This window comes from Suncus etruscus, chromosome 1 (assembly GCF_024139225.1).
Source record: "Suncus etruscus isolate mSunEtr1 chromosome 1, mSunEtr1.pri.cur, whole genome shotgun sequence".
Lineage (NCBI taxonomy): Eukaryota > Metazoa > Chordata > Mammalia > Eulipotyphla > Soricidae > Suncus > Suncus etruscus.
Genome location: NC_064848.1, coordinates 46,692,769 through 46,706,983, shown reverse-complemented (window position 1 = coordinate 46,706,983; position 14,215 = coordinate 46,692,769). Strand labels below are relative to the sequence as shown.

General features: G+C 35.6%; 1 non-coding gene across 1 annotated transcript; it reads right to left on the bottom strand.

The window, feature by feature from the left end:
• Positions 1 to 12,519: 12,519 nt before the first annotated feature.
• Positions 12,520 to 12,626, bottom strand: LOC125995912 (U6 spliceosomal RNA). Its single transcript, XR_007491184.1, has one exon. It is a non-coding gene; the product is annotated as a U6 spliceosomal RNA (small nuclear RNA).
• Positions 12,627 to 14,215: the final 1,589 nt, after the last annotated feature.

Sequence of the window (14,215 nt, the reverse complement as noted above, 5' to 3'; positions counted from 1 at the left end):
GGTGATGCCCAGGTACCATGTGGTACCAAATATAAAACCTGGGCTCTAGCAGGCAAAGCATGTGATCCATATAAGTAGTCTACTTAATTTTTAACTGTTTATATATGTTATGATTTATAGCTATAAAATCCTGCTAATGAGATCAAACTCTGGGATTTTATATTTTTCTGAGCCAATTATATTCTACCTATTCTAAAACTAACATCTCTTACAGGCTTTAACATTTCACTAATGGACTGTGAAAAAAACCTATATGAAAAACTCAGATAGATTTATATATGCTTTATATCTATCCCAGCACTAAAATGTTAATCATAACCAAAATAAAATCAAGTGTCCAATGATGCTGAATTAGCAATGCTATTATTTCCATTATACTAGAATATTTTTAATTTAGTGTGTAACATGGGCAAAATGTTTGCTTCTAGAATTGCTAAATTTTTAATGCATACATTCTTCAATTCTAATTTGAGCAAGAAAAAACAATTATAATCAGAATGGCATATCTTGGCTCTAAATGGTTTCTTTATTTGAAAATCAATAAATTTGTTTCAAAAGAAAGGCAAATATTTGGCATGTTGCTAGTTTGAGATTTTTTTCTCACTACTAGAAGTCTTTGTTTCTTTCCATTGTTATGTAAATCACTGAATAAATTTTAAGACAAAATTATGTCCTCATAATTAAAATCATCTTTTAAATTTAGTTGGGGAAATAAAAGGCATGTGACTACATTGTAATTGAGAATCCAGTGATATTTGTAGCACTATGTTAGTTTCAAATTGACAACTTCAGTTATATTTGGATTTAGGCTTTAAAATACATGCTTTTTTTTTAAGTTTCAACATAGCTTAGAAACTATTTTATGGCCTAATGAAAAGAAGAAATTTAAGATAGAATGGACAGAAAGATACAATTGGTGAAGGAAGTTTTAAAGGAGATAAAATATAAAAAGCATTATATTTTATTATATGCAGACATCTAGGTAAGAAATATAATGAGAAGAACCTAAATAATCTCCTTGACAGGCAGCTAGATTATAGTATACAAATGCATTTGATTAAATTGGTTACAGAATTATACTATTGGGAGTATGTCAGTCATTTATTGTCCTCTACTTGACTTTTTGGCTCAATGGGTCAGCACCTGAAGACAGCGGGAATCCTTTAATGTTTAATCGGGAGGGTTTAAGTCTACAATCCACTTGATCTACATGACCTGTCAGAGTATAGAGGTATCTCAATATTTCAATACCTCTCAACTTGCGAGCAGAGTTAGAGGCTTATTGTGTTCTAGACCTGAAAAACAGGTGGGGATTTCAGATAGTTTCATTCCATCTTAAACAATCCTAATGCAGTCTGGTGCTGAGATTTTACATAAATGTTCCAGAGCTCAATTCTAAACTGTGTACTGATTTAGGGCAAATTATTTAATGTTTTTTAAAAATCAGATTGTGCAACTACTAATACTTACCCCATGACAGTAAGATAAAACTTATCGAACTAATGCATGTGAAAATAAAGCACAGGGGCTGAAGAAATAGTAACAGGATTAAGACACTTATTTTGCATCTACCAGTCTTGGTTTGAATCTGTCCCTAAGAACATCACCAAGAAGTCACTTCTGAGCACAAAGTCTGCTATTGACACAAAGTACTGTGACTGTAACCCCAAAACAAAACAAAAAAGGAAACAGTGCAATACTTCAAGAGACATAAACATATTAAACATTTTAAATTTAATTAATTATATCTTGAATTCCCACTGGGGTCAACAAAACAAGTTACTTTTTTAGTAGTAAGGATATCTTGGCATAGGTGAAGTAAAACACAACAAACAGCTAACAGGTTTCTTTCAGTGATAAAACACATTATCTGACGTCTACTCTGCAAGTGAACCTTGTGCAGAGGAGCCTCAAAACCTTATGATAGTCCTGGAGAGGTGCCATGGCACTGTTGGGAAACTATCAGATAGATTCATTAATCTCTATCTCTATCCCTACTCTCTTTTCCACCATTGGCCCTTGCCCCTGTGTAGTTGATGGAGTCAACTTATGTTTGACAATATTAAGTCAGCTTATGTTTATTTACTCTCCCTCTTCCATTAAAGAAAATAACTAAGATGATAGCAAATCCAGATATGTTAAAACAAAACTTTAATTATTAAAAGGAAAAATAACTATATTTAAGAATTAAAGAAAAATTTGTTGTAAGTTGAGAGCCCCTGGGAGGGGAACTGCAGTTTCTAACAATCTAGACAAAGTTAGAGAAAACTGACATATGAACCTTGATATAAGTTTGGAAGGCTTTTCCCCCAATAAGATGTATTCTACATATGGCTCTCACACATCTCCTGATCTGCCTTAAAAAGCTAAAAACAAAGCTATAAGTAGTTGTTCTATAAATCCAGGGTCTTGGAAAGATTTCTACTTCAGATAGTGAAACAAAGAGCTGACATTTTAATTTACAGGGAATGAAAATATCCAAGATAAAGACCATTAAAGAGAGACAAAGTCAAGGAAATGAAAGAAGCATAAATTTGCATGTGGAGAAACCTTATCAGTTAGTGAGGCTTATGATCAACTCATCAAATTCTCAGATATTAAAGATAGAAGACTGGATGAAAAATAAACTGGAGACATAAACTAAGCACTCACAATATTAAGGCTTCTCCTAGATGTGCTTTAACTGTGAATTATTTTATTTTTCATCATGACTCCACATAGTCTGATCAACTCTGAACAATATAGGCCTGTGGCAAATGCATCCGTGCTCTTCCTTTCACTTGCAGCATAGAAATGACCCTTCTGGCTGCACAGGAGAGGAGTTCAGAGCACAACTAGAAATAAACTGGAGTTTCAGGTACATAATGAGAGAGTGGTCTTTACAGACCACTATTGAGAAAATTAACAGAGTTAGATTCAATTCTTTTTTTTCCTTTTTTTATTTTAAGAATTTATTCAAGAGACAAAATTGATTAACATAATGAGGTTAACTAACATAACATAATATAGTAACATAACATATAATATAATTAATATAATATAATAATACATGTAAGTCAAAGAAAGTTTCTGATTAAACCACAATTTTTTTTATAATGGCTTACATATCTTTCACAGTAGTATTTTAGGTACATATTAACATTGAATCAGGGGACTACCCATCACCAAATATGTCTTCCCCCCAGATGCTCAATATTTTTTATTAAATATATTTTTTATTTAAGTAACATGATATATTTGGGTTATAGTCATAACCAGAACACCCCCCTTCACCAGTGCACCATTACCCCCTCCCCTCTTCCCATCCCCTGCCTGTATTCGAGACAGGCATTCTACTACAGTAATTTGTTTTTAAGTTCAGTAAGTTGTATTTTTTTCCTTCAAGAATAAGAGTAAAAAAATATAGTAAAGGTGTGATAGTGGCAATCTCCAATGTTTGCATAGGTCCAGAAAAATGGAGAAAATGGAAAAAAAAATCCTTGACCTGATTACAAAAAGGCCTCACCCCAGAAGTTTATTGGCATAAGACAGACTCTGGGTTCCAGACATACCAGTCTATCCAACTCCAGTCATTCTCAAGGTCCCGATGAAACTTTTTCACACTTTAGCTATAGTTGGTATCAGACTTTTATATTTAAAGACTCTGGATTCTGTGCATTTCTTTCGTCGATGTCAGGCTGATGTGGAGCATCCTCTAGTTTCAGCATATCATTAAATGCAGAGCGATCTGCCCTGCATGCAGACTGTTGCTGAGTTGCCTGGGTGTTGGAAGTACTCTTTGGAGTAAGTCAATGCCAAAGCATGGTAGGTCTTCTCTAGTAGAGGCTTGGATCCTGGGAATGTTAAAGACAATTGTGGTTGTTTCCATAGTTCAGGTGTGTGTGGGTGATGCCTGAGCCAAATCATTATGCCAATATTCAGGGTAAAAGGCCTAATTGCATTACCAAATTTGTGTTCCCATCTCTATTAGATAAGAACTTGTTTGCATATGTGTTATTTTCCCATTTTAATGTGCCTATGCAAAAGAGAAGCAATGCCACAAGATATTGGGACCAACGAGTAAAGTCCAACATTTCCTGTAACTTGGAAGATTTCAATTCTTATATAAAAAAAAAAGAGATTCATATAAAAGCTTGAAAAAGGGGGTTGAAGATGAAAAGAAAAGGTATATATAAGAGTATGGGAAGGGGATGGTCCATAAACCAATATGATACCTCCTCAGGCAATGGTTTCTTTTATGATGCCTATTCACTTACTGGAATTCACAACATTTGTCCTACCTATACATTTCAACTACATTTCATAAGTTTTTTAGAATGGAGAGAAATTATGAGTAAAGATAGGAACTGATAATTATTTTCTCCTGACCAAATCAATCTAAATATTGGTCTCTCACATTTATAAATTTATACTAAGGCATTTATGTAAACAACCTTGTTTTCTAGTTTTAAAAAATATCTACCAGTAAAGAACCTACGTCTGTGGGTATTAAGCAAAAGAAAATGTATTAACTTTTGGTATAAGTTTTCTCTGGTTCAGCTTCATGGAAAACAATATGCATATTTCTAAAATAAAATTAAATTCCCATATGGCCCATCAATTCCAATTCTAGGCACTTAACTCCAAAATACAAAAACATTAATTTGTAGATAAGTATTATCTATATTCATTGTAACTCAGTATAATAGCCAGGATGTGGAAATAATCCAAATGTCCAACAACAGATGAATGGATAAAGAAATTGTGGTATATAATTACAAGGAAAAAGTAAAGGCATGTAATTCATGGCTAGTTGGATGGAACTGGTGGGTATAATTTTCAGTGAAATAAAATTTCTTTTAGTTTTTTGCGTCACACCCAGCAGCGTTCAGGGGTTACTCCTAGCTCTAAGCTCAGAAATCACTCCTGGCAGGCTTAGGGGACCTTATGGGATGCCGGGATTTGAACCACCATCCTTATACATGCAAGGCAAATAAATGCCTTACCTCCATGCTATATCTCCAGCCCCATCAGTGAAATAAAATTTTAACTTTAATTTATAATAAGTTTGATGGGAATAAATTAACCCATCTACTAAAATTTTTTATTTGTAAATACATTATCATAGGACAATATGTACATAAAAACTAATAATAACCACCATAAAATTAGACTACAATCACTCTTGTGTTTTCTTCTATAGAGAATAACAAAGACAGTTGATTGGAAAAAATTATATGGTATCTCTTCAGACAAGATGGGGTTTACAGAGCAATGTCACACAGAGTTTTAAATGCATGTTATATATGGATGATCCCAGGTTTTAAAGAACTCTCTAAGGAAGGCTACTTAATACTCAAACAATGTAAGATGACACCCAACAACTAACACTAAACAAAGGCATCACCCATTTTCCTCTTTCTTTTAAGCCTATCACTTTGATATGTAAAAGCCCGCCTGGATCACCTAACCTTCCCCCAATCCCCCAATTTTTTACTGAATTAATAAAGGACAGTTTGGCTTGGTACTCAGAGAGACTATGAGGCAAAAAGAAGACTGACTCCATGACTCTCTCCTGAGTGGCTTGGTTCATTAATCCTTCATGGTTATCCTTCAGATCTGTTTGCCTGGGATGGGGTGATTTCACAATTTGGGATTTATTTTACGACTGGCTCTCAAAATTTATTTTACGACTGGCCTGAGACCTGAGACAACCCTAATGATGGTGAGTTATTTGACACTTTGGTAGATAATAATCATGATGACTTCCTTGAACTGGACTGAAATTGTAGTGCCCTTCACAGAACATCGGTGTACATGGCCCCTGTTCTGAACTTGATAAAGGCATCCTCCTTTATCAATTTTATGTCCCAGGTGGGACATAAACAGGCAGTCAAGAGGAGAGAACTAAATATTCTGAGTTATGCCCTAGAGGTCGTTGCCCAACACCTTTCCTCTACCTAGGGTGCTTTGTGCGAGGACCTTGCCTCCCGGCAACCTGCACAACTTAGCAAGGTCACTGATGGGTTGAAGCCAAAGAGAAAGCCCCATTTGTGGGGGAACTAATGGCAAGGATATGAGCAGGTACTCCCACCAAGATTCTGGCCCAGGCACCTTAGGCCTTTACATCCCAGATAACCCCGGCAGCCTACTACAGAAGAAAATGGAAGAGAAGATGGAGGATCCAAGCCCAGCTGAAGCCCAACTGAGAAGAAGCTTTTAGAACATCCTGCAACTTTCTTCTAGGTTAATCTTTTGACATTATTTGCATTGGTCATTATTTTGCTGGGTAAACTGTTTTATCTGTATGGATCTTAATAGCTACTGTTTTGTTCTATACCCTACTGAAAACAGAAAATTTTGTATCCAGTTTTAGTGGATTGATATTAGTTTACACAGTTCTGGGAAAATGCATAATCTTGTTAGATTTTTACATAGGTTCTCAACTATTTTAGTGAATATTTCCCAATTGCTGTGATGTTTGATTGTGTATATTATTTAGCAACTTATTTTCAAACTTATCTTTGCTAAAATGTTCAAATATATTTGTCCACAGAAGTCAATGGATAAGGAAGTTGGATACTATTACAGTGCTCATTATAACAACATTTTAGCTTTCAAACTATATTATATATACTTGCAGAAATGTTTTTTATGATTTAGTTCAGAGAAGTTTATAAAAAGAAACGTGGAGGCTATAGACTCATATAACAGTGCTCAGTATAAGAATATTTAAGACTTTTCAAATTAAGTATATCTGCAGAAAGGGTCTAATGTTTATGTCCAGAGAAGTCTATGGAAAAATTTCTTGATATGTATAAGACATGGATGTGGAAACAACTGATTGTTTTGAGAATTTTGTTTGTATAATCTGACCTTTCATACTTTTACAGCCAACTTTTACTGTACCTATGCAAAATAATAGCCACTCAGAAAATGAAATTTACCATATCAAACATACATGTGGACTATTAGCCAAACCTATTCTCAGAAATACCAAGACACAGAAAATGTGTGTTTTATTATCAAATAGGTAAGATCATAAAACATAAATACATTGTTTTATAGCTAACTTTATTTATAGATCATGTATCACATAGTAAACATAGTTGATCATAATATGTTTCCAGATAAATGGAAGCTAAATTATTAAAAATAAAAAATGAAAAAGAATAAAAAGAGTATAACTAGAAAATTTGTAAAAATTATTGTATCTCGAGGTCATCAGCGATGGCGTACCTGTGGTGCTGGCCTTAGTGCCCCACCGACAGCCTCATTCCTTCATCACCCAGAGTTCCCCAGACCTGTTGGTGACCGTGAGTGCCAATGGACTGCTGGGCACCCACAAAAAAAAAAAAAAATTATTGTATCTCACAATGAGGTAATTAAATCATTGTCAGAGGGGTTAGTAAGCTCTTGTTGCTAGTTGATCATTCTGTTACTTTTGTTTCTGAACACTAGGTGGCTTTAGATATACATTGGTGTTTATATTGGTGTGTTCCTACAGGATGACACAATATTAAACAAAAATGGAGATGTTGCCCAGCTGCAAATATGGCCGCTCAGCCTAGAGATTCCAAGCCCTATTGCTGATACTACAGGAGACCCAGACTCTGGGCCAGAGATTTAATGCATGGGCTCAAGGACACAGTGCTGCTTAGAACTTATGGTACCTAGGTATTATTCAGGCCATATCTGTGTTATTTGAGGGCCACCAGGAGTACATCCAGATAAATCAGGAGGTTGGGTGGCACCAGAAATCAAACTCAGGTAAGACACACGGGCCTCAACTGCTGTGCTATATTCTGGCTCCTCTTCATGGTCTATGAAATATTCATAAGAATAAAAAAATTAGGACAGTTTTTCAGAGTCACTTTCTTTTGGTATTTCCAGAAAGTAAGCTGTCTTATAAACAATGAAACTTTCTAACCACTTAACTCATGTTTTCTTCATTCTAAAGGAATGACATAGGGTGATGAAAGCAAACATCTTGAGTGACTGAAAACTGATTAGCAGCCTGTCAAGGGGCAGTGCTGAGAGTGGCCTAGTGCTCTGCTCCTCACATGATAATGCACATCAGTGCATTTTCTCTGGAATACTAAGGGATTTGGGCCATTTCTAAATATAAAAAAGGTGGTCCCTGTACTTTCACAAAGTAAACTAGGGTTGAAGGTGTGAGGAGTAGAAGAAGAGTGACAGTAATTTGTTGTATCAGACAAAGAACTATCTTCTTGATTATACAGGTCCAGTAATACCAAAGAAAAAGAGCAGGAAAAGGAGGGACTAGAGCAACGAAGAAAGGGAGGAGGGAAAATAAACTCTTCCAAGTTATCATATGGAGCCTAGATATTGACTGGAGATCACACACCATGATGCTCAGCAATCTACTCCACATTCTTTCTCTGCCTGCTTCCAACCATGCTCCCAGATCTTGTCAAATGGGGTTCCATATAATCTAGTTTATTTAATTATTTACAGGTTTGAAGGTCACATTCTATGGTGCTCAAAACCTATTTCTGCCTATGTACTCAAGAGTGATTCCCTGGTGGTGCTTGGGAGAACATTAATGAAGTACTGAGAATATAAAGTAAGGTTGACTGCATACAAGGCAAGTTCATTTTCTCCTGTACTTTATCTCTCTGTTTCTTTGAATACACACATTCTTGTCTCTGTTGCTTTCTTAGCTCTAGACTTTTTTGTGTTGTTAGATTATTCCCTTAGAGGACAAGTACCCAATTATTCCCAGAAAACTTTTTAGCTCTTTTCATTATCACAGTGGAATAAGGTTGGGTGGTGGTGACAAGTCCCAGTGATGCTCGACACTTAGTTCTCTGCTCAGGAATCATTATTGGGGGTACTCCAAAGATGGAAGACTTGTCTGCAAGGCTAGTGTAGTAAGCCCTGTTATTTTTTTCAGATATCTTTCCTTAGTCTGCTAATTCCTTGCAATTCATCATTCCTTTTACATTACTTCTTTCACAGCATGATCACTTTTGCTTCTTCTTATTTTTCCTGGTATAAGTTCATTCATAGAGATTTTGTCTTACCATAGGCACATGTTGTAGATATCAGGGGTTTGGTTCAAGACTATCACATTAAAGCCAATCTCACTATAAAGAAAAACACATAACTATAGTTACCTATTGCGCATATGATAGAATTATGTCTAGAACAAATCAGTGTACATGCTTTAATTAAATGTGACAAAATGAGTACATGCTTGTTGGAAAAATAATATCAATAAATTAGCTTGAAGCAGGGTTGCCACAAATTTTCAATTTGTTAAAAAAACAGAAAAACAAAAAATTTCACAATTAGATGAGGCTGTTTTCTTTTTTATTCTTTGAGCATGTAGGATAGTTCTTCAAACTCTTCAAAATCACATGAGTAATTGTTGGGTGGCCGTCCATCTCACAGACAGAAGAGATCAAGAGTATAGAGATAGATTTATTTAAGTTCAGTACTGAGGACCTGCAAGTCAGAGAAACTGAAGCCCTGAACAAGAGGAGAATGGTTAATTTATTCACAATTTATATGGGATTTTCCAAACCCACACCCTTAATTCTAGTAATTACTTAAATAAAAAATAATTATACAGATGCAGATACAGTGATTAGGACGTTCTTTCCTAGATTTTTTCCTTTCTCTGTCTTATTGGCCAGGATACCCTGTGGCCTCAGCTCAGGGCAGTCTGGTTAGTTTGGTCCTTCTACTACTATAACTTGTTCTGGGTCTGGTTACATAATTAACAGAAATGACTTCAATTAAAAAAAAGTAAAGAAAGAACACAACAGAGAACTCATTGGACATATGTCTAAAAGGTTCTTTAGTAAGTAGGCCCCCAAACCACCTTCATGCAGCTTCAGTTTTCTCAGGTGCCTATGTGCCTCTTACCAAGGCATAGTTAATTCTGGTGCTTGCATACACTTTTCAGTCAAGGAAACAGAAAGCAACAGAGAGCAGGATTAGAGGAATCCAAGTACATCAGTGGTATAAAAGATTAATATAGCTAAATATACAAACTTTAGAGTCAATAACACTGTAAACATAATATCCAAATTTTAACAACCAAAGTTAAAATTTGCCTGTCAAGGATGAGGAGGACTGGAGTCTGGGAAGAATTCTGAGGGGGGTGGAAGGAAAATTTGGCAAACCTGATGGAGGTAAGATGATACTGGTGAAGAGATGGGTTCTGGAACATAGTATGTCCAAAACTCAATTATGTATAATTTTTTAAATAATATTGTGTTAATAAAATTTGAAAAAAAACTCTAACAAAACTGGTCTCTACAATAAAAATATCTATCCTATTGAAACTGAACCATTTTACACTGTTCCAGGGTTCTCTGGGTTCATGCTTCTGAGGCAGAATGTAAACCTGCAATTTTTACTTTTTATGTTGGAGTTTAGAACTTAGACTTTTATTGATTAAACACCTCTTTATATTTTTACAAACTCTGCCAAGGAGTCTCAATTCTTACCCTATTTACTAGTATGCTTACTTCCTGTAGTAAATATAGGCTGCTTAAAATATAAGGATTTTATTACCCCATCTGAGTCTTGCTAGCTCTTGTCTGGCAGTTAGTAGGCACTTGTCATCTGTACAATGACAGTTCAGGCAAAATAAACCTAATCTGTTATTTCTATTGCTATGAAAGACACCATTGGTAAACAGGACAATTAGGTAGAATTGTTTTAGATAATTCTATTTGATGAAAGAATTGAGCCAATGTTAACTTCCTGATTGAAATCTGGCCTCTGCCTTTGTGCGTTTTTCTTACTTTTAGGAAAATGCATCAAATTATTTAAGGGTAAAAGAATATCATGCCTGCAATGTTGTCTTAAATGAGTATCTCTTAGATAGATGATAGATAGATAGATAGATAGATAGATAGATAGATAGATAGATAGACAGACAGACAGACAGACAGACAGACAGACAGACAGACAGACAGACAGACAGAAGATCCTGGTTGAAGTTTCTCAAAAATTCTTTGTTATTATATCTGTAACTTCTGCAGAAGTCTAAAATTAACACATATTTGTTTATTAAAGTGTAATAAAGGAAACCCTTCTGGTTGACCAAGAGGTTCTGGCACCTCTTTTTCTTAGCTTCAATAAATCACCATTAGTTAAATCAGATGGATTTTTAGTGGCTTCATTCAAGTGACACAAAACCCAACTACACAACTACACATTCAAGTGACATTATAACCCAACCTACCACCCAACCTACACAGGCAACTAACTACAATAGACTTGCATTATGATAAACCTAGAATTCTGTGACTTCTTTTACAATCATATTTGGGAAACCAAGCTTTTACAAGGTAACTTTTCTAACTTCCTACTTAGTGGAAAATTACATGTTCACCATGGAATGGTAATAATAGTAATTATAATTATCATATTATTATATGTACTATGTACTATATATTGTGCTTAGCATTTGAGGTTAATTTTCAGCTATTTCCTGCAAACCTCCAGTACTTAATTACTATTATTTAAATATTAAGATAGCTCATATTTATTAGGATTAATTAAAACCAATGATTGATATGCTGGTTCAGATTCTTCTGAAACAAGTAGATTCCAAGAGGAGATTAGATGAAAGAAGTTTTCTTCTAAATACTTTTCCCCTACTAGATTAAGAAGCAAGCAAGAATGGGACTTCAGGCACTAAGGGTCAAATTCTTGTGAATGAAAAGAACCCCTTTTCTCTTAACATTCTTGGAAAAGGATTCTGATGGCTTGTAAGGCTCATTTTAATGTATAATGGAAATTGGACGTGAAGGATATTTTATTTTGACAGAGAAAGACTCCCCATCAACTTTATAATCTATTTTTTTTTTTGGTTTTTGGGTCACACCCAGCGGTGCTCAGGGGTTACTCCTGGCTGTCTGCTCAGAAATAGCTCCTAGCAGGCACAGGGGGACCATATGGGACACCGGGATTCGAACCAACCGGTCCTGGATCGGCTGCTTGCAAGGCAAATACCGTTGTGCTATCTCTCCGGGCCCTATAATCTAATTTTTAACTGTTATTTTAAATTTATCTGTGTGCTTGTTTGACTTTAGTGCCACATGCAGCAGTGTTTGAGGGACCAGCAGGTCTTAAAGAGAGACCTTCCATGTGCACCATCAATCTGTTGAACTCTCTCTCTCCAGCCCCACTGTCTTTTTTGTTTGTTTGTTTGTTTGTTTTTGTGGGGGGGTCTTAGGGGGGGTGGGTCACAACTTTATAGAGGAAATAATTTTAGGTATTGAAATAATTTAGTGTCTAGAAACATCTTGAAGGAACTAGAGGTATACAAAAGAAGAATTGAATACTCACAAGGATTTTTGTTTATGGTTTTGTTTTTGGGTCACACCCGGCAGTACTTAGGGTTACTCTAGGCTCAGAAATCACTCCTAGCAGGTTCAGGGGACCATATGGGATGCCGGGATTCAAACCACCGTCCTTCTGCATGCAAGGCAAACACCCTACCTCCATGCCATCTCTCCAGCTCCTGAATACTCACAAGGATTTTTTTTTTTTTTTAAAAATATGGAACACTTCACGAAATTGCGTGTCATCCTTGTGCAGGGGCCATGCTAATCTTCTCTGTATCTTTCCAATTTTAGTATATGTGCTACCGAAGCGAGCACACTCACAAGGATTTTTAAAGATTTAATAAACTGATAAATTTTAAAGCTTTTAGTTCCACAATTGGTCCAGAGCCCAAGAAGACCATCCCAGTTAGTATTTCTTTAGTATAAGAGATAGATCCGTGGAGGCTGAAATTAATTTTCCATAACAGAATGGAAAAATTCATAGTTAAAATAATTAAGCCTTTTTCATTTCAGAATTTGAAAGATAATCCCCCATACTTTAATTATCTGATTATTCCCATAAAATTGATATGGTTATTAAGGGAACTCTTTCTTCAGAATTTAAAAATCCTTTTTGGGTTTGGGTACATTTTTTGCAGTGATCAATTTAATACAGAAATTCTCTCACAGTAACCAAAATCTTTTACTCTGTTTTGAAGGAAAATAAAAAAGAACAAGTATTTTATAATTCCCAAAATATGAACAACCCTAAGGGGCAATTCTGTAGAATTCTCATGGAGTTTTTTTCCCCATTAAATTCCAGAGTCCTGGATCATATGGAAGCTTAATTTCCAGTTTTTTAAGGAATCTCCATAATGGCTGGACTAGATGGCATTCCAACCAACAGTGAATGGAAGTTCCCTTCTCTCCCTATCCCCACCAACAATGATAGTTCTTGTTCTTTGTGATGTGTGCCAGTCTCTCTGTGGTGTGAGATGGTACCTCATTGTTTTGCTTTGCATCTCCCTAATGATTAGTGATGTGAAGCATTTTTTTCATGTGTCTTTTGGTCATTAGAATTTCTTCTTTGAGGAAGTGTTTGTTTATTTCTTCTCCCCACTTTTTGATGGGGTTAAATGTGTTTGTTTTTTTTTTGTTATGTTCTGTGAATACCTTCTATATCTTAGATATTAGCCACTTATCTGATGAATATTGGTTGAATATTTTTTCCCATTCTTTGGGTGGCCTTTGTATCCTAGTCACTAGCTCCTTTGGTGCTTCTTCGCTTAATATAGTCCCATTTGTTTATTTTTGCTTCCACTTATTTGGAAAGTGATGTCTAGGAACACAAAACACAACAAAAAAATGCCTTCTGCACACTTATATGTGCGAACGGTCGCTAAACAGATAGGCTGTTAAGCGAGGCGTATCTTTATACACAAATGAAATATTATGCAGATATCAGGAAAAATGAAGTCCTGAAATTTTCCTATTCATAGATGGACATGGGAACTATTATGCTGAGTGAAATAAGTCAGAAGGAGAGAGATAGATACGAATAGTTTCACTCATCTGTGGGATTTAAGAAAAAATAAAAGATAGTATAACAATACCCAGAGACAATAGAGATGAGACTTGAAAGGACCAGCCCATAATATGAAATTTACCACAAAGATTGGTGAGTGCAGTTAGAGAAATAACTACACTAACAACTATCATGACTATGGTAGTGAGTGAGAGAAATAAAATGCCTGTCTCAAATACAGGCAAAGGCAAGGGGTGGGGGAGGAAGGAGATGGAAGGCATCGGTGGTGGGAATGTTGCACTGTGTAAAGGAGGGTGTTTTCTTTTTTAGGGGGGGGTTTGGTTTTTGGGCCACACCCAGTGGTGCTCAGGGGTTACTCCTGGCTGTCTGCTCAGAAATA